We start from the raw sequence: 20,407 nt of genomic DNA, 5'->3' as shown, positions 1-20,407 counted from the left end.
TATGCTGTTGCAAACTGAAAACAAATCCCGGCTCGTTTTTCAGTGTGACTTGGGCAAATTGCTTCATCTCCCTGGGCCAGTTTCCCTAACTGTAAAATGGAGGTACCCGTACCTTCCAGGAGTACGAAGAGGACCAGGTGGTAAAGGAATACAAATGCAAACTGTACTGCGAAGTTGCACGGCTCGGTATTTAGCACACTGTAAGCACTGAAAACATGGTCTGGAAGAAAACTTTGCTGTACAAAACGCGGCAGATGGAATAAGGAGACAGGCAACAGGAGCCAGCTAACAAGCCAGAGGAAAGGCCAGATTCGGGAACGACGAGGGAGGTAAAATCGACAGGCTAGCGGGCACTGCGCCTCGAGCCTCGGTGGACAAAGACACACGAGGAGTCTCCTCCAGGCTTCCCTAAGCAGGGCCTCGGGTGCTGGTCACTTCCTCCTCAGAAAACGACCCCGGCTGGAGGCCAGATGCCGCACGTGAGCCAGCCTTCACTATGCAGAGGCAGTAGGTCTATCAGAGTGGGGCCTCGGCGGTGTCAGAGGGACCCGGGTTAACGGCACCATGTAACTGCAGCAAATTACTTCCCGTCTCCTCAGCTGGGATGATGACACCTACGCCGTGGGTGCCGCGAAGGTGTATGAAACGCATGGCCCAGCAGCAGGACAAGCGCTCGATAACGCAGCGCGATGGAAAGAAACCCCACACGGACGCGACTGACTTTGCAACATCACTCGTGAACACACCGCATCCGCGTCGCAGCTCCTGCCCGTGCGGAAGCCCCAGAGGCCGGGACAGCCCGGGACACGCCGCTACGCTGGTTCTCACACAGGCAACCGACATTCCACTCAGGGAGGGCCTGTTTTTATTTCTAGTATGTGCGTAACATCTTCCGCCAGAATATGTGCTATCCGGTTTCTAAACGAATAAAACTGGTTTGGGGGAACTCATCCCTGGAGACGGCAGCTAGGATACTGTACAGTTTCACCAAAAGTTAAGTAGAAAGTTGGCCCCAGGCCCAGAAAACAGACATTCCTCCCAGACAAAACTGGATAAACCAAGTCTACAAACAATGAGTAGATAAAACACTATGGAAGGGAAGAACACAAAGCCAGAACGAGCCACGGTGAAAGGCCCTCTGAGTCAACAAGGGAACCAAGTGGGGCTCTGGAAGGTATCAGTGCAGACCTGACGCAGTCAGGTAAGGCAAAAGGTCACCAAGCGTAAGACACCAAAGTTACTAAATGAAAAATATCTGGGACACAGATATTCTCCCTGTTAAGCCAGAGATTCACGGATGCAACGACCGAATGCTCTACCCACACTGAGATCCAAGACTCCTTATGAGAGGTTAGGCAGCTGGAGAGATACACCTGGGGAAGGAAGAATATCTTTAGAGACAAAATACAAACACATTAAATGTGAAAGAGTAACAGTTTCCACTTCAAAGGCCACTTCACTGATGCTGCTGCTTCACAGATTCGATTTCTCCTAAGGAACCTATCGACTGTATCTTCACACAGCAGACTTTGCTCCCTCCCCTTAGGAGAAAGTAAGAGAAGTGAATCATCAAGGGAGAAAAACTTGCCAAAATACCCTCGGCATGGAATAGTTCTTTAGATACTGCACATGGTTTTGATTTAAAAAATAATAAATCAGGCCTTCCTCTAAATATCTACAATGTTCTTTAAAACATTTCATCTGAAATCTCCATTTCAGAGTCAGTAGATGAGAAACAAGTCTACGGGGGCCATCTGCCATCTGTCAGATGAGACCAAGGCACAGGTCTCTGACGAAGGAATCTGGGCTGAGAGCACTGGTTGGGTCAAGCGGTGAATGCGAATTTGCCCTCACTGGAGCTTGCGAAACGGACCCGGTGACGTTCAAGAACAAATGTACCAACGTATAAAACAGACGGCTCTGCCAAACAGCTCCTGACCTAGTAGAGGAAGAAGAGCCTTTCCGAAAACATAAAATAGATACAGCTGAGCGACTTTCAGGGGCAGATTTTCAAGACCATTTTTACGAAATGACATTGTATAAAAAGCACACACCAAAAAAAACCTTAAAATTTAGATCCAAATTTTAGCAATAAAATTACACAAATGTAAGTATTTATATATGCATAGGAAAAAGACGAAACGGAAACATACCAAAAGGTTAACTGGTTTTTATCTCTGGGTGGTAGTTTTACCAAAAAAAGAGTTAATTTTCTTCTTTATTCTTTTGTTTTACAGCAAATAAACTTTATAATTGTAAAATCAATACTTTACACATGTATCCTCTCTCTGTAAAATCGAGCCACCGGTGAACAAATCCTTGGCCTCATCCCCATCCTTAGCAGCACCATATTGTTCAGGCTGTGATGCCCCAGCCACATCCACATCCAGCAGCCGACCAGGGCAAGCTCTCGTGCTGCCAACGAAGGTTACCGGGTCCCTGCTACAGGGCCCCATCTCAGCCGGGGCTCACCTGAGGCCTGAAGTCAGCATGTGAAAAAAGATCGTCAATGAAGTCACCCTTGAAAAGCTTTTTTGACTGCCCACATTAATAGAGTATAAATAGTTTTATGTATGTATTTCTATCCTATATACCAAAAATAATTCCAAAAGGGTATAATATTCAGAAATTAAACCCCTCATGTGTTTCGGTGCTTGGCCCAGTCCAGCAACTGCATGAAGCTTTCAGCTTGCAGGCATTCCCTGTTCCTCCTCCTCCTCATTTCCAACAAATCTTTTTGAGTCAGTAATTCTCTATGGCCCTCAATTGTTAACACTTACTCACCCATCACCACACCACCTAAACAATTTCTCTTCTGCCAACAGTTAAGAATTCTTTTGTTTTTTTTAGAGTTCTTTAAGTTTATAGGTTTTGTTAATCATACTAACTTTAATGACAATGACTGCATCCACTGCCTGTGGGTACTCATGGCTGGAAATGGTGAGTAGGAATTACCTCGTCATTTAAATGATTATTCCTCCTCTTTTTTTTTTTTTTTTTTCCTTTTGCAAAGTGCAGAGTTGACTTTAAGGTAAAATGTTAGACCTAAAGCCACTGTAATCAGAGCTCCAGGTATGAGGAGTGCACAGAGAGGGGTCTCAGTGCTGACAGGCTTACTGTCAAGATAGTTAAGGAAACAGTTGCGACTAATATTAATTAAGTGTGTAATGGATGATAGAGACCCCAAAGGCACCAGAGTTCAGAGAGGGCTTGGATGCTGTCGGAAGGCTTCCTGGAGGTGGCAGACTTTGTGACAAACCCTGAAGCAAGGCAGAATTAGACAAGTGAGGAGGGGGGAGGAAAGGGCACTCCACAGAGGAAGCACGCCTTGGATCTGAGGGGCATGGAAAAGGCAGCAAGTATCGGGGTTTCTGGAAAGGGAGATAACATTACTCATCGATAACTACGAACTAAGCATCTGCTGTTGACCAATAGTGGTAGGCACTGAAGATACCAGATGAGAGCACCCTGGTCACAGAACGATGACGAGAGCCCTCCAGGGATCATCCAGCCAACTGACACGGGTCTGTAAACATCCACCATGAGCGACCGGCCAAGTACAGGTACAACAAATGACTCAGGTTCTTCGTGGACTGATGAAGGGCAAACAATGACAGTGCAGTGTGTCCGCAGAGGGGAAGGTTTCCCGCTCAGAAGCAGAAGGGGAGGGGGTGCCACACACACTGCGCCGTGGGCGACCCTTACGAAGGCTGTTCTAAGGCCACATGTTATGGGATTCCACGCACCTGAAATGCCCAGAACAGGCAAAGCCATAGAAACAGAAAGTGGATTAGTGGTTACCAGGGGACAGGAGGAAGGGAGACTAGGGAGTGATTGCTTAAGGAGCGTGGATTTCTTTTTGTAGTAATAAAATGTTCTGGAATTAGATAGTGGTGATGGTTATGTAACCTTATGAATACACTAAAAAACACTGTGTTGAACACTTGGAAACAGTGAAATTTATGGTATGTGAATTATATTTCAGAAGGAAGAAAGGATAGAAGGAAGGAAGGAAGGAAGGAAGGAAGGAAGGAAGGAAGGAAGGAAGGAAGGAAGGAAGGAGGTCAACAGTCAAACTAAGGTTCTACAGGACAGAGGAGGAAATAATTTTGCCTGGAAAGGTCGGTGAAGGCTTCCCAGATGAGGCAGGAGACCCGAATGTTAAAAGACAGAGCTTTCCTTAAGAAGAGAGAAATGCCAGAGGGAGTGACGCATGCAGAAGCACAGTTCCATGGGACTAGGGGTTGCGAGGAATAAGTGGGGAGACTGCGAGATGAGAAGCAGACAGGCCAGATCTTGACCCGGCGGTGTCCCGAGGACCTTGCTAAGGAATGTGAACTTTGTCCTACACAAGGATTGGCAAATACGCGGCACTTGGCACCACTTGCCTGTCTGCCTGGCAGATGTAACTATAATGCCATTGAGCCCTTCTCCGCTGAGCTCAGGAGTTGACTCGGTATCTGTCCATGAAATCCTTCCCACAGGTCATGTGCCCCCAGCGGGAACCCCTGAAGGATCACACGCAGTGAAGTAGCATCGTCTGAATCCCAAATTTAAAAAGAACACTGGTGGCTGTATGGAGGCAGGATCGGGTAGGAAGTCACTGTAACAGTCTGAGCACAAGGTGACGAGACCCTGAACTACAGTAGTGGCAGTGAGAAGGAAGAGGGGACGTTAGAGGCTAAGGAGGCAAAACCAGCAAGACTTCGGCAGCCACTGGCACCCCACGAGGGCGGCCTTGCTCACCACCGTCTCGCCAGCAGCCGTCGCGGTATTTGGTACACAGGAAGCGCTCCATAAATATTAACTGGATTGTTAAGTGTTTTATCTACATTCTCTCACTGAATCTTCCCAATAATACCACAAGGAAAGTAATGCTATCCCCATTTCGCATACACGGAATCTGAGGTTTAGAGAGGTTAGTGACCTAACTACACAGCTGGACAGTGGCAGGAGTTGATTTCGACCCAGACTTCTAGTTCCAGACTCCAAGGTCTCACCCGTGGCCAGGGTTACATAATAGTGTCATTGTGGTGAAGCGCCAGAAACACCTGGAAGATGGAGTAGGGTCAGAGATACAGACTTGAGTGTTCTTGCCGCATTCAGGTAGCTGAAGCCTCGTATATGGAAGATGCTCAGAGAGTGCGTGCAGTGGGGTCAGGGTAGCCAAGGGGGGGCCAAAGCACAAGAGCGGGAGTAGAGAGGCGGAGTCTGCACAGGGGGCAGGGAAAGAACCGGCTGGAGAGTATGCTGCCAGGAGCGACCGCGGCGAAGAGGACGTGACCAACAGAGGCAAATGCCACAGAAATCTCAGGCCCATCGCAGGAGGGGGTCACGGGGACTGCAGAAGTCAGCACTTGCGGGGATCGGCAAAGGGGCTGAAGGCTGCCTGGTGTTTTCTAAACCTGTCAGGGCATGAGAATCTGGGGATCTAGTTAAAAATACATAGTTCCACAGTTTCCACTATTAGCGATCTTGTACAGTCTCCTTAAACCCGTCTTCTCATCTGTAAACTGGAAACAATAGCATCGACCTCGTGGTGTTATCGCGAGGACTTAACGTAGATGCATGCTTTAAGGAGCCCCCTAGGTGAAGGGGACACTACTGGACACCCGGCTTTTGGGAACCCCAGCTGCAGGAATCACACCAGGGTTTTTAAGTGGAGAGAGATGGGTGAAAGGCAATCTTTTCAGAAGGAATTCAACAACAACAACAACAACAAAAAAAAAATGGAGGGAAAATCAGCTGCCATAATCTGGGACTAGACCCGGGGGGCCTGGGTTAAGGGGAAAGCAAAGAAATCAGAAGAATGGAGCAGGTGTAAAACATTGCCAAAGAAAACACAACAGGATCTTCTGCATAGGAGGAAAAGGAGGAATTAAGTACGACCCTGAGGCGTGAAGTCTAGATGACTGCAAAAATTATGGCATACCCTTCACCGAAACCAAGAAGAACTGGTTTAGGGGGTGAGGAGGATGAAGAAATCCATGCGAGGTATTTGATGAGGGTTAAGTGCTCAAAAATAAACATCCAAAAGCCAACTGGCAGTAAACGTGTCTTGTTCAGAAAAGCAGTACACCAGTTAAAAATACAGACTCTGGGATGAGAAGGCCTGGGTCAGAACACCGGCATTGCCACTTTCTACCCATGGGACACTGAAGAAGTTACTTATTTTCTCTAAACCTAGGTTTCTTCATTTATAAAATGAGGATAATAATGGTAAATATCTCATAGAAGCTTAGTTTTTAAATTAAGTGAATAAACAAAGCAATTAGCACAGTGCCTAACACATGGTAAGTTAGCATTCAATAAATGTTGATGATACCTTTAGCTACTACTCCATGACAACAGCATTACCAGCTATGCTTTGGAGAAGCTAAATTATATTACCCAAGGGTCAGAAAATCTTCCCAACTCTGAGATAGGACATGAAAGCAGAGGACTCTGAATTCTGAGATCAAGGAATTAGTGCCTGAATGAGTATTACCGATACTATTTCACGATGGTTTAAAAACATATCCATAAATGTGCTTAACTGGAAGCAAAGTCTACTCTAGTTCACTTATTCAATCCCTGTTCCTTGCAAAACTATAAGTACAAAGAATTGTGCTAGACACCATAGGATACAAAACCACACACAATACAAACGTGGTGCTCGAGGAGATTACAAACCAGAAGGCAGAAAACCTGACGCACGCAAACACCAAGCACACTGTGAAATGTCCCTGATGCACCACCGGTCATGAAAGTCAAGAGGGAGGACTCACCTCCCAAGCGGATGAAACTGTCACCTGAACAAATCCTAGAGAAATGGTCACAATTTCAATTGGATAGAACACAGGTTTAGAAGAAACGATGCGAATACAGATGAGATGCTGAAAAGAGCCAAAGGTGTGCTCTGGGAAGAGTCAGGATTAACTGAAGAACTAGCCAGAGGTAACCAGCCTAGTGTTGAGGCCAAATGAGAGGGCAAAGCCATAGCACAAGGCGAAGCCTGGACTTCCTGAAGGCCAGGCAGGGAAAGGCAGAAACTTGTTTGGGGAGCAGAATGACGGATGTGGTTCCACGTATGCTGAGCAGGACACATTGGAAACCAGCTTCTCACAACTATTAGGCTTTTAAAGCTGGATAGGACTTCAGACTCCAGTCCTGCCTTTCATCCTCTGACAGAGGACATCAAGACCAAGAGAGGCGACTGTATTGCCTGAGCCTGAGTCAGTAGCTGAGACTGAGCTGCAACCCTCGTCTGCACCCATCTCACTGCACTTTACACTCGTTCCCCTGGCCAGACAGAAATGTCCAAACGCCAGGGTGAAATGTGTGTGTGTTGCTTGGTAAAGACATCGGGGCTATAGAATTAGTCACTTGGGAAGCCCGAGGGGGTGGGAGTGGAAGAGCTAGATCTCTGAGGACCAGACTACAGAGGGAACAGAAGAAAACAACAGACCTGGCTTACGGCCACATCCAGAGGGACAAAAGGAAGGGGTTACACAAAGGCACATTTAAGAGGCAGGCAGAGAGAGAATCAAGACACTGCGGATTCCTAGAAACCAAGGTCACTGTCTCCTCTTTAGATAACATGTGTGTGTTCAATAAATTTCTGCTGAATGGCTGGCTGGCTGGCTGGCTGGATGGATGGATGAATGAAGACAGAGCAAAGACAAAAAATGTTTGAGCCCCCACTTTGGTAAGCACTTTGCTAAGCATTTTATGTGGAAGTGAGATAACCTCATAACCTTATAAGGTAGCATTATCATCACTACCCTTACTACGTTCCAAGATGAGAAAACAAGCTTCTAAATTGCCCAAGTTAAACATCAGGTATCAGAGCTAGGATTAAAAATCAAGTCCTCAAGACCTGAAAAAATATTTCTCTAAAGAGGACATACAAATGGCCAATAGACATATGAAAAGATGTTCAATGTCACTAATCATCAAAGAAATGCAAATTAAAACCACAATGATATATAACCTCACACCTGTCAGAATGGCAATCATCAATAAGTCAACAAACAAGTATGGATGAGGATGTGGGAAAAAGGGAACCTTCATGCACTCACTGTTGGTGGTATTTCGAATTGGTACAGCCGCTATGGAAAGCAGTATGGAGGTTATTCAAAAAATTTTAAATAGAGCTACCCTTTGACCCAGAAATTCCACTTCTGGGTATTGATCCGAAGAAATCCGAAACACTAATTCAAAAAGATGTGCATCCCTAAGTTTGTTGCAGCATTATCTACAATAGCCAAGATCTGGAGGCAAGAATCCATCAACAGACAACTGAATAAATAAGATATGGTATACATATACAATGGAATATTACTTAGCCATAAATTAGAATGACATCTTACCATTTGTGACATGTATAGATCTGTAAGGTATTAAACTAAGTGAAATAAATCAGAGAAAGACAAATACCATATGATCTCACTTATATGTGGAATCTAAAGAACAAAATAAAGGAACTAGCAAAACAAACAAAAAAAATCATAAATACAGAGAACAAACTGATGGTCGCCAGATGGGAGGAGGGTTAGGGGGATGGGTGGAAAAGGTGAAGGGAATAAAAAGTGCAAACTGGTAGTTATAATACAGTCAGAGATGGAACGTAAAGCACAGGGAATATAGTCCGTAACATTATAATAACTGTGTATGGTGCTGTGGATGGATACCAATCGGGGGTGGGGGAGGGGTCACTTCATAAATCATATAAATGTCTAATCGCTATGCTGTACACCTAAAACTAATATAAAATAATACTGAATGGCAACTCTAATTGAAAATTTAAGAAATGAAAATATTCTAGTAGCTAAATTCCAAAAATAAAAAAGAAATAAGTGTGGTTTTTAAAAATCAAGTCCCCACTAATAAAGAAATACTGTTAATTTTTATTAGGTTAGAAAATGGTAAGGTAAAGATATCTTTTAAATAAAATGTTCTTATCAGAGACACGCTCAGTGACAATGTCTGAGATTTAGCTTCAGAACATGACAACGACTAAAAAAAGTGGAGAGGATAAGTGAAAGAAAAAATTGGAGAAATGTTGATAATTGTTGAAATTGGGTGATGGGTACATGGGGCTCATAATACTATATACTCCCTATGTTGAATATGTTTGAAATTTTCCATAATAAAAAGTCCACTTGAGTGCAGGTTCCCTCCCTGCAAAGATGGTAGGGAGCAGGGAGCTGGCCGGAGCAACAAGGGAGGACAAACATCAAGGAAAAAAATCTTTGTCCAGGCAACAAGGAATGCACTCAAAGATGGTGTTCAGGAGAAACGCAGGACCAGAAGCCAGAGCACAAAGGATTAAGAGAACAGATAACACAGGTGGTAAGGAAATGGCATATTTTAGATAAAAGTGACAGGGATAGGAAGGAGATGGCCAGGGTAGTATGAGAGGCCCAGGGCAAAGCAAAGTCACTGTGGTTCCACCTTGCACGTAGGTAAAAATAAAAAGGGGAGGGGAAGGAGGATAGGAAAAAAGCTAGAAAGGAGATAACTGATTAATCAATTAACTGATCAATCAATATTTATGAAATAAATACATGAAAAAATGCTCATCCTCTCCAATAAGAAAGTGTAAACAAAAATTAGTTATCTAGACCTCAAACTGGCAAAGATTAAAATACTGATAACGTTCAGTGCTAGAGGAGAAATAGAAATTGATACAATCTTTTGAAAGTTACTGGGTAGTATCCAGCAAAATTTTAAACATGCACAACCTTTGATACAGAAATTCCATTTGTAGACCTTTATCCTAAGATGTATACAAATAAAAAGATATATAATGTATACAGAGAGATACAAAGATATACATATGTATTACATATATATGTATTTTTAGAATGGTTGTAACGGCAAAGAAATAAAAACAAGTCTATCGCCAAGGACTAAATTGACATACAACAAAATACTATGTAATCATTAAAAGATACAATAGATGTATATCCCAAAGGTGAGAAAATGCCTAGGAGGAAGGCATTAAATGGAAAAGAAAAAACAAGTTACAGGAGAGCAGATACATTGTGATCCCATTTCTGTAAAAAGGAATTGCCTCTCTGTCACACACATTAGCATACACGGTGGGGGGAATGCGGATAAATACAGACCAAATTCTTAATGGCGGTTAATAGTGGGACATGGGATTATGAGATCTTTTCCTTATTTAAAAATCACTGAATTTTACTGTGCTCATATATTACCTGTATAATCGGGAAAAAAGTCAAGAAGTCAAGGGCTTTCCAGAAGCAAGAGACTCTTAAGTGGTGAAAGTATCATGATAGAAAGGAAAGGGGAAAAAGTTAGGGAACACAAGCCCTAAAGTGAAGTCAGAGGTCAAGAATGAGGGAACTGAGGACGGGTCTAGGCGCCGGTTCTAGGCACGAGAGGGAAACGCGCCTTGGGGAACCTGCGAGCAGCAGCTGCTGCAGGAAATGGGCCCTTGAGGGGCAGAGAGAGATCAGCTCAAGTGAGGCAGTGGGAACTGCTGGCAACCAAGACAATCCATTGCGCCAACTCCCCCAGAAATACTGAGCAATCCAGGGGCAGCAAAAGAAGCCAGGGAAGAGAATCCAGGCTTGGCACCCGGCAGGGCAAGCAGAGTACGTCGTCAGGCAGGCCAAGGGTTCTCGGACCTCGGGAAGGCAGCACTGAAACTGTGGACCAGGGCGACCTGGCCTCCCAGCTATGGTGGGAGGTGGATGCAACAGTGGGGAAGAGAGAGGCGGAGCGGTGGGGCAGGAGAGACAGTGGGACCGGAAGGCACAATGAGAGTGAAAGGCCGGAGCTCCGGCCAGAATCACACCTCAAGCATCTTCCCCAGATTTCCATTTTTCTTCCAATTTCTACGAATCATCACACTGGGAGAAAGACACTTCTTGTGTCACTGGGCCTAAAGTGCGAAAACATCTCCACCTGGTTCTGGATTTTTCTCTTGACCACTGGGTGCTCGGGAGGAAGGCGTGGCACCCTCTGGGTTCCTCCCCCACCCAGTTCTTCCAGGGTCCCTGGGCGGCCGTTAACAGAGCAGGGGCTCTACTCCCCGTGCGGTACTGCCTTCCTTGAGTGTGTCCTCCACGAACCAGAAGCCTGGAATAAGGGGCGACTGTCACCCCAAACTGAAGCCCTAACAATACCCTACGAGGACATAAAAAGAGCCCTAAACTTAGAATCAGAAACTTGGCACCGAGTGCCAGCTTTGTGCTCTTGAAAGCAAGCCGTGTCACCTCTCTGTGCATGCTTCCTCCTCTGCAAAATGGGGCTCTCTGCCTCGGGGCTGTTGGGAGGACGAAGTAAAGTCTGAAAGTGTTTTAGAAACTAGAACAGCATACGTTTGCAAAGCGTGCTTGACGGAGGAAATCAGATGTTTTCCAGTTCTCCTATATATAACTCTCATCGATGGTGCTATAAAACCCTAAGTGGGTGCCGCAGTCCCTCCGACGTACCTCTGCTAGCTGAAATTGTTTTTATTTCTCCTAACCTATATTATAACAAGTTCCTTCTCAACATCTCAAAACTGCTCGCAAGAAGACTTCGATTTCACAGTTGCTTGCCACGTTTAAAGTGCCTTATGCTTTGTCTCAGTTATCCTTTTCGTCTCGTATCGGTTTTTATCTTTAAGCTAACTGCAGGTACTTTTCATGCTTTTCTCTTCTGCAGTCTGTTATGTTTGTCGCCGGCATGGAAGAAAAACTGCGTTATGCAAACTTCATACAATTCCTCACACTTGGCCTTCGGTGGGATTCCTATGTGGTCTGAGCAACCGTGAAAATTAAATCAAAGTCATTTAGATAATCTACTCTTTCAAGTTATTCTACCACTAAAAAACAAGAGGCTGACTAGATGAATTGGCATAATTCTATAACTTCTCGGTTAATAACTCAGAACACACAATCTACTAACAAAGAGTTAACAGTTTCAGAGTCAGCACAATATTCCTAAATAAAGTTTAGGCAGATAGTCTTTTAGCATCCTGAATATGGTAACACTGAGCTTAGCTCATCTCCAAAAGGTCTATCAGCTGACAAAAGTCACAACGCCCTAGTGTTAAATCCATCACCCACTCCCAAGCTGGCCATAGTTGTCTGCAGACCCTGTGGCCCAAAGTGACTAGTCACTGTTCTTCACACACGAGGACAAAGTGCTCAGAGTAGTCACTGGGCAACGGAAGATCTAGATAATACCAATGAAGAACTGTTGCATTCCCTTCCAAAGGAAACTTCCGCAAGCCCCAAAGAGAGCAAGTTAACAGTCCCCAGCCTCAAAACCATGAACGTGTGGAATGCGCAACACATTTTCACAGCAAAATTCAGAACTGCTTTTAGCAACCTGGAAATACAAAGGCAGGGCACTTTCTGCCTTTGGAAATACAAAGATCAGATGCAGCCATGAAGTCAGAACTCTCATCACACCACCAGCTGCACAAGGAATGATTCCTGTCATTTCATACGCAGAGGTCATTCATTTGCTCACTCAGCAAACATTTACTAGCAGTTACTCTGTCAGAAATGGTTGGACGCTGGGATATAAAGATAAATAAGACAAGGTCCTGCCTTCAAGTAGGTCACAACCTAGGCATGGAAAACACACAAAAACACCAAAAGTTAAGAGTGCAGTGTGATTATGGAAAAAGCCGGCACAGAATGCAATGGCCACACAAAGGAGTGGCACTCAGCTTAACCAGGAGAGACTCAAGGAAGGGTCATCTTTTAAGACATAGTGGTTCCTGAATGCCTCATCAATTCAAGCCTAAGAGTCAGACAAGCACTAGAATGAGGAGGATAATTAGCAGGAGGGTGAGAATGCTGGGACCATCCAGAGTTCACTATGGAGCAATACGGGCCGAAGGAATCATGGCGGGGGAGGAACTAGAAGACACCAAAGAGACTGGGTCAGAAAGATGCTGGTGAGATGCTGAAGTGGAGATACACTAGGACTTAGCTGGTAATGGTACGTGGAGGCCAGAGGAATATTATTTACTCTTAACTAGAGTTAAAGATCACGTGGAATGGAGTGGGGATTTGACTAAGGAAGACCAAAAGAGATTTAGGGCCAGTTATTTTGAGTCACTTCTGTCTGGTTCATACTTACTTTTCTCTTGAACTTCCCCACTCCCCCAATCCCCCCACAGGGAAAAAATAAAACTGAACAGGTCAGTAACAAAGTCTGTGAACCTTCTGTTTATCTAACAGAAGGCTAGATTCTATCAAAGTAGCTCAAATAAGAGAAAGATGACATCTGGAGACTTTCCAGCATCTGGAACCTTCTAGGCCAAAAAAAACAAAGTCAAGTCTCTGATGCCAACAGAAGAAAGCTAAAGAAACACGCCCCGAACAGGGGCCACACAGAACACAATGCTGCCTGGCATGCCCTAGCACTCTGGCAGTGAGAGTGCCCACTGTTCCCAAAACAAGGACATGCCGAACGGTTTCGTCCTGGCTTCTTCATAGGAACTACCAAAAAACCGACCGTTGCCAGGAATGACCTCGGACCTGTATAGTGTGGACTCCTACCTGGTAGTAGTGGGTAGAGACTACCTGGACAATTCCCTCATCCGTCCAGGATGCCAACGGTGAAGACGCTGGGCTGCCTTCTTCACCAGACACAGTGAGCCCCTCACCCATGCACGGCACCCAGCTACACTCCTCTTACTGCTACTAATAGCACCGCCACTACTACTAACTACACCAATCCTAACAGCAAGGCCTGACCCCATCTCCGGTCCTCACTACAACCTGCAGAGGTTATATTAGCCCCATTTTACAGATGAAAAAATTAAATAAAATTAAAAAACAAGGCTCTCAGGGGTTACCAGCTTATCCAGGTCAAAAAGCGAGCAAGAGTGAGAGGCGGGAAGACTCCAAAAACCCATGTTCTCTCGTTGTACTAGGCACCTCAGAAGTTTTCAATGAAATCAAAAATGCAAAGCTTCTTTCCAAGAGTTTCTGAAGCTGATCCATTTGACTAAAACGTAGTCAAAAACATTTCCTTCAGCAGTCACTTTGCTTTCCAAGCAATAAATAAACAAGTTTTATTTTATTTTATTTTAGTTTAGTTTTTATTAGGAATACTTTAAAGAATTTATTTAGCTATAATGTTTTGATTTGAAATTTCTTGCTTTTAAATGTCTTGATTTGAATTTCATTTGTTTTTGGCCAAATGTATACACAGAGAGATAGCGAGAAGAGCAAAGGACAGAATTTCATTTTACTAGATCAGAATGGGTATTAACAATTAAAACAGAAAATGCTCTAATATAATGTATGTTATACTTTATGCAGTAAAAATTAAGAGGCAAGCACTTTCAAATAGGATGAGCCTTACCTCGATCTTATTCCTCCTGTTCTAGGAGACGGCACTTCAAGTGATCAGTGGACATCTCCAGCCTACATACAGTGAAACGGGCAAAGGGGACAGGCAAAGCCTTCATACTCCCAGAACCACCATGAAAAGAAAGTGTGACAGCATCTGGGGGCACCTGAGCACACGTACAGTAGCTCTAAATTACCGCTCATCCAGATACGCACAGAAACAAAATGTTTACCTTGTGGTTTGTCTATAAGAGTACTTAAAGTTAACACATGTACTTAAATAAAATAATGCAAAAGCAATCCCAAAACAATGAACACATCATAGCTAAACTTTTTCCATGAAAATATATGAAGATAATCAATTGTTATTAGTCAAAATCAATACTTTATAAAAACCTATTCAACAGTTTTACTGATTAGAAGTTTGATATACCTGAGTCGCTTCCTCCTTCACAGACCTACAGTCACTTTTGAACTAAGAATTACTACTATTAAAATGTCAAAAATACCACCATTGTGGAGGTGCCCAACCTAGTGCCTGGCATAATTCGACAGATACTTGTTTATGAAAGAATGACTTAAGATAGAAAATTTAAGAGACAGAAAGAATACAATTTAAGGAAAATACATGATTTTTAAAGATTAAGGGAAAAAAACAATCCCCAGAACTATCAGTACAATTAAAAATAGTCGGAATTACGGTACATCTCACCTGAAACTTTCTACTAGATTCCAACTAGATTACCACCTCCCAACAGTCCAAATAAACTCATATGGCGAAATGATTCTGATACTGTTCTTTTCCATATAGGGTTTGACATCTCATCCAGCTTTTACCCAAATACTACATACAGAGCTCTGGTGTACAGCTGCAAGCCTCAGAATTGGAGTTTGCACACTGCCTTTCAATGATAACAGATGAGACACAGTGTACAGACTAAACTGATTGATGACAGATATACCTTCTAGTGAAGATAATGTCCTGTGAGAGCTGACAGTCATTAAGATTCAACAGCTTCAACGTCCTGACTTCATGGCGGCTGGAGAAATGGATTTAGGGATATAAAGAACTTTTAACAACATAAACTGTTTGAGTTTTCATATCCATCTCTCAAGTTGTACACATTAAACAATGAAATAGAAATGAGTGAAAATAAGCTCTTAATTTAGATTGATAAGAATTGGACTGAAAACCCTTAGAAATTACATATATTGTGGTATCTAAGTTTGTCTATCACTACAAACAATAGCCACAGTGCTGAAAAGAAAGTATGAGTCACAATTCAAAAACAAAGGAGGAAAACAAATGAACAGAGGAAAGCTTTGAATCCACATACCACAAAGAAATTCTTTACTTAAAATATTGTTCATGACAGCTAGCGTTCTGACTTGGAATAAGAAGGAATGGTCCACACTATCTTCCCCTCAGGAACAAACTCAGCCCCCAAACACCCCCCCAAACCCCATCCACCTCAGTGCCCAGCTACCAATATAGTCACGCACATCCACTAACTAGCAAGCACTGTAATTCTAACAGATCTGAGTCACCCACTCCCCCACAGTAAGAGGTCATTCTCTATCAGGAAGTCCCCTTTGCAAAGTTCCCTTGTTCCCCTCCCAGACTGCCACCACCATGGCCCACATAAAGCTAATTCTTCAACCTCAGCAGCCTGCCAACCCTCTTCTGCACTCCCCGAATCACAACTCCAGCCTCATCCCAACCCAAAAGTAGCCAACCCTATTCACAGTGACACTCTTGTGACAAGTTCCATGCCTGAGAACCATTCGATGTATCTGGGCCCAAGGAAAATCCAGCTTTTTACTAAACTCCCCAGCGCCCAGCTGAGCTCCTGCCTTTCCAGGAGGCTAATCACCGGTTACCTCGGAGAAGCTAAACTCTCAACGCCTCTTCTCCCCAGCCAGACCCCAGTCAGCGAAGTTCACAGACCTCGAGGGAGGAGGCGGGGAGAAAGACGCATCGCGATGCGCCTTGGGGACCAAACACACGGAGGCCCCCTAGAATTCCAAACGCAAGCCCCCTACATCCACCCCGCTACGGTCAGCCTCTAGGGCGTCTTCATTAAGCACTAACGGCGAACGCCACCAGGATTAGGTCTCCGTGCCCCTGTGACTCCCTTCTCCCGCTACAAAAATCCTAAATATCAAGCCGCCGAGGCCCGGGGTTGAAGCTAAGACCCCCACTCCAAGCCTCCGGCCACCGGAGTTTCCCAGGTCGGATCCAGCGCCCCAAGGCCCGGGCCGCCGAAACCGGCTTGCTGTCGCAGGCCGCTGAGCGCCAGGGGCCCGGGCTGTGTCCCCACTGGGCCCCCATTGTTGCGGGTCCCAGCGGCCCGATGGGGAGCCGGGGGCCAGCACCGGCACTCACCTCCCGCGCGGCGGCTCCGGGCCGCGCCGGGCCAGGCAGGGCCCAGTGGCCGCGCGTTCCGCCGCGCCCGCCTCGGCGGGGTCTGCGGTGACCGGGGCGGCGGGGACGGCCGAGGCGGGAAGCAGCCGGCAGGCCCGGGCGCCGCGGACTGGCTCCGACCGAGCGTCGGTCTTCTCTGGCTGCGGCGCTCGCAGCCTCGGAGGCTCGCGGTCCGCGCCAAGAAAACGTCCCCCTGTCGGCCCGCGCGCCCGGCCGCCCGGGCGGGAACACGCACCGCCGACAGGAAAGTTCCGCTGAGAGCCGACCGAGGCTGCTCTGCCCACGCGCCAGCGGGACCGCGATTCCTCCCTGATAACGCCGTCTATGCTACAGATGGCCGTTTCAGGAGTGAAAGCGGCTCGGAAACCCCAGAGCGGAATCCACCTGGCTCCGGGACTAGGCGTTTGCACCCCTCCAGCCACCAGAGAGGCACGCTGGCCACTTCGTGCCTCAACTGAGCCTCGGTTCCCCTTCAAGGCCTGTTGGGGTCGAATGAGATGGCGAAGGTGCCTGGCGCGGAGATATGCTCAACGCTAGGGCATGGTCATTTCTGAGGCTACCGATGACTATTGCTACTACTACTACACAGGTTTGCTCAGCCCTCAAGGACCCCCGAAACGGATGCACACCGTGAAACTCCCGATTTCCCCTCTCCGCCCCACCTCCTGTCACCATTCCTATTGACTGAAGCTGTCTTCAGAATTCCCTGGAAAAGAAGCAAGGACAAGAAAGTGTTTCTTGATCACTAACACTCAACGGGAGGGGAAGGGTGCAGATTCTCTCCCTAGAATTTGTAATTACTACCACGTGGGCTCCAGTTAACGAGGAGAGCTTATCACGCCAGCTCTCTCCACGACGGCCCCGGTTCTTCTCTCTTCTTCCTGTGAACATTGGAAACATGAAAAAAATTCTGAAAGCGGATTTTTTTTTTTAAAGGTTTTCTTTTCATAAAATCAACTGGCTAAAAACTCCTTCGTCTTCCCCACCTTATTCTGGGCCTTCGCACCTCTAGATATCAGACATACGTATTTTCAGAACAAATTAGGTTATAAAAATTTAAGTATGTGTTCCCAAACTATCAAAAAAGGATCATAGCTTTTACATGTTCTCATATTTTCCATTCTCACTTAGCCCCTTGACTTCTGAGACTCAGGAAATTTTACCTTGATACCGTTTTCCCTTGTCCGAAGAGAATTTTCCAGAAAGGCTTACTTATATCAGTTATTTTCACCTGAATCAAATTATGTCACTGTGTCACATACACACGTGTATTTCCATTTAGATTATCCTCTGGAAGTAAGGAAAGGGCCCTGCCTGTCTGACATCATTTTGGTAACCATCTAGAAATGGCAGGCCCATGGGTTAGAAAGCAGCACCCTCAAAACCTCTGGAGGCTCTCTGTTCCCTCAAGCAAGGGGACTTCATCATATGCATTTAAAGGACAAAGGATGCCTCAAAAGCTGGTTCACTTCTCTCAGCATCCTGAGGTCAGCTCATCGCTCTGACCCCTCCCTGCTCTAAGCCTTGCATTTCCCTCATTTGGCCTCTTAGCTTGGACTACCTGTGTGACACATAAAGCAGATATGATCTCACGGGTTGAAGGAGGTTCAGATGAGAGCCCCAAAGATAACAAAGGGAGGAGAAAGAGACCAGTGAAGCTGGGCAGAGACTTGAGAAAGAAGTCTTATTATTTATCTACCTGCTCCCTCCAAAAACCCGATACAACCATCAAAGAGACCCACACTTACCTTCCTCCTTTGTTACTGAGGTTGAAGTAAGCAGAGCCAGGGCTGGCTCCCCTGGTGATGGAAGCCCCTTCCATGCCCTCCTCCTCAGATGCCATCACCCTTCTGTGACATCACTGCTTCTTTGCCCTCTGAGAGCTTCTTTCACAACTCGAGTGATGTTACACCCTCCTAACCAGCTTTGGGGATCATGGTACCCTCACATAACCTATAGAAAAATGGGTTCCATTTTCGGAGAATAATTTACACACATGCCTGCCTATCAATGGCTTTGCCTCCAGGTGAAATTATCAAATCTGAGGTCTTCCTGCTGGGATTAGACAAGACTAGCCAGCAACTTGTTAATCAATCAGAAGCTAGAACTAGGCCCTCTCATTCACTGTGAACCACACCTGGCAAAACTCCCTCTTCCTTTCACCTGTTTCATCTCCTTCTCATTCCATGAAAGCCAGCTCAGTCCTTCCTCCACCAACCACACCTCCAGCCCACCCCTACTTCTGAATGCCAAAGTCATGATCAGGTTCCAAGGTGACATATAGTTGTATTTCTTTCTTCAACAACCATCCTATTCTTGGGATGGTTTTTAACTTTCTGCTTGTACACTGTTTCTCTCACGCTAGATCGTCTCTGCGAGGCTTTCTAAAAAATCCACCCAAATGATTAATGAAGGCCTGGCAAAATTGGTGCACCATAAACCCCATTTAACAATTATTTACTGGTGTCCACCTCGTACCAGGCACTGTGCTGGATGCAAGGGAACAGTAGTAAGAAACCAAGCATGACTGTAAGCATTTTACAGATATTGACACATTTAATCTTCACATCAACATTGTGAGGTATGTGCAATTACCATTCCACTTCAAAGACAGAAAAACTGCAGCTGGGAGGTAAGAAGGGTGGCTGGGTCTGAGTACAGGACGTCTAGGTCCAGAGCCCACTTGTAACCACACACTGAAGTGAATGAATTGCTGCGCTCAGAAATGAGCATGGAGGATTGTGGTCTGTGAAGTGTAACTAATAAAAAACCTGTCCCACGTGGATGTTTATTCAGTAGACATTTATTGTTCCGGAACTGTATTTCAGATGCTGATCTAGGCTGGGGAACACAGCATCGAACAAGAGAAAACAGGTCTCTGCCCTAAAGGAATTCACCTTCTAATCAGGAGAGATAGTACAAAGTGATTTTGATTCTAATGAGTGCTGAAAAGAACATAAAACAGACCCGTATGGGAGAGAAGCCATTGGGAGAGGGGAGGCATTGGGTAGCCCATCCTGATGAGGTGACCTATAAGCTGAAACCTGCTAAAAGAAGCATGTGAAGGCTCAGGGGAGGAGAACTCTAGGCAGAAGGACCAGAGCTCAGGGGAGGCATGGGGTGTAGTGAGAACCCCCAGAACACATCCCTGGAGAATGGAGAAGTAGCCTGCAGCTCTGCTCCCAGATCTGATGGTCTTGAGTGAATCGCTCTCAGGGCTGGTCCTGGGCAGGATGTGAAAGATGCTGTTGATCGACTCCTAGAAAAGCAGCACAGATTATTATTATACCTAATAAATGATCAGGTACAAGTCAATAGACAGATGTCATAGAAACAGTTGTTTTTAAAAAGTCCTACAGACTACGGCCATGCCACTTTGAACAAGGCCGTCTGAACCCAGAAGCTAAGCAGGATCGGGCCTGGCTAGTATTTGAATGGGAGACCACCTAGGGAGACCAGGTGCTATAGATGTAAAAAATAAAAAAATAAGGGCTTATAAACTGACAAGGTCCTTGCAATCTGTGAGGTAAAAAAAAAAAAAAAAAAAAAAAAAGTCCTATAGAGAATTCCATTCAGTCCCATCAGCTCCATCAGCTTCCTCAGAGAAGCCCTCATGACCACCTATCCAATATAAGCAGCTGCCCGGTCACCATTACACCACCCCGTTTTC

The 20,407-nt window shown here is 45.4% G+C and overlaps 1 protein-coding gene across 2 annotated transcripts in view; it reads right to left on the bottom strand.

Moving 5' to 3' along the window:
- The window catches only part of RAD54L2 (RAD54 like 2), an 82,548-nt gene extending 65,647 nt beyond the window's left edge, over positions 1-16,901 (bottom strand). The window contains exon 1 of one of the 2 annotated variants that reach the window (XM_016133149.2): positions 16,699-16,901. The gene's annotated coding sequence lies outside the window, so the exon portion shown is untranslated. The remainder of the gene's footprint in view (positions 1-16,698) is intronic. The other variant, XM_036218465.1, reaches the window with a different exon arrangement.
- Positions 16,902-20,407: the final 3,506 nt, after the last annotated feature.

The sequence above is a fragment of the Rousettus aegyptiacus genome, unplaced genomic scaffold (assembly GCF_014176215.1).
Source record: "Rousettus aegyptiacus isolate mRouAeg1 unplaced genomic scaffold, mRouAeg1.p scaffold_m13_p_4, whole genome shotgun sequence".
NCBI classification, from domain to species: domain Eukaryota; kingdom Metazoa; phylum Chordata; class Mammalia; order Chiroptera; family Pteropodidae; genus Rousettus; species Rousettus aegyptiacus.
Note: the sequence above shows the minus strand (reverse complement) of the source record. Positions and strands in the feature narration are given on the sequence as shown.